This window comes from Penaeus chinensis, chromosome 42 (genome assembly GCF_019202785.1).
Source record: "Penaeus chinensis breed Huanghai No. 1 chromosome 42, ASM1920278v2, whole genome shotgun sequence".
NCBI lineage: Eukaryota > Metazoa > Arthropoda > Malacostraca > Decapoda > Penaeidae > Penaeus > Penaeus chinensis.
Genome location: NC_061860.1, coordinates 22,829,422 through 22,830,456, shown reverse-complemented (window position 1 = coordinate 22,830,456; position 1,035 = coordinate 22,829,422).

Genomic DNA, 1,035 nt, shown 5'->3' with positions numbered 1-1,035 from the left:
GCTATGCCTCTCCTCTCTTTGTGTGTGTATATATATACACACACAAACACACACACACACACCACAAACACACACACACACACACACACACACACACACACACACACACACACACACACACACACACACACACACACACACGCACACACACACACACACACACACACTGCCGCGATGGTCCAGTGGTTAGAGCACCAGACTCGGACCCTCGTGGTTGTAAAAATGTAAAGGAAGTCACCTCCGTGGCACAAGTGATAGCGCGACAAACTATACGAACACCTGGCAAGAGAGGCTTGATCACCCTTGTGAGAGCAACAATCCCCTGCTCCGCAATAGCCGATGCATCGCACTGTGGAGACGATGTTGAATCCCTTGCCGTCGAGGTTCACCTGGCCGGGGGACCCCTCAAACTGTACAATGTGTACAGCCGGCCACGCTGTAAAAGCTTAGACATCAGCCAGGTCTGTGCTTCTGCTGCACACGACCGAGTGATCATAGGGGGAGACTTCAATGCACACCACCCCATCCTGGCTCCCTGCCGGGCACCGGATGCGGCCGGCTATCACATAGCCGACGTGCTAGAGACATTCCCTGAGATCGCTCTCCTCAACACCCAAGAGCCAACGCATGTCAGAGGAGGGGTCCTAGACCTCACCCTGGCCACTGCGACTCTGGTGGGGAGGATTGGCTGGTGTGTCGATGAGACCGTCACAAGTGACCATTACGGCACTATAACTACCCTCATGGATGCTGGCCCAGCCGAAATCCTTAGACCAAATCCAAGATGGAAAACAGACAAGGCCAACTGGCAGGCGTTTCAAAACGCCTTGGCCCTCTGTCTGAGATGCAACAATCCCCCACAAAGCGAAAATGTGGAAGTGCTCGAAGCCAGCCTGCTAAACGCCATTAATGAAGCAGCCTCACAGACCATACCCAAAACTCGGCCTGGGTCCAGAAGTCACAAAGACGCCTGGTACTTCAATGACGAGATCAGGGAGGTCAACCACAGGGTGAACATGTGCCGAAAACTATTCC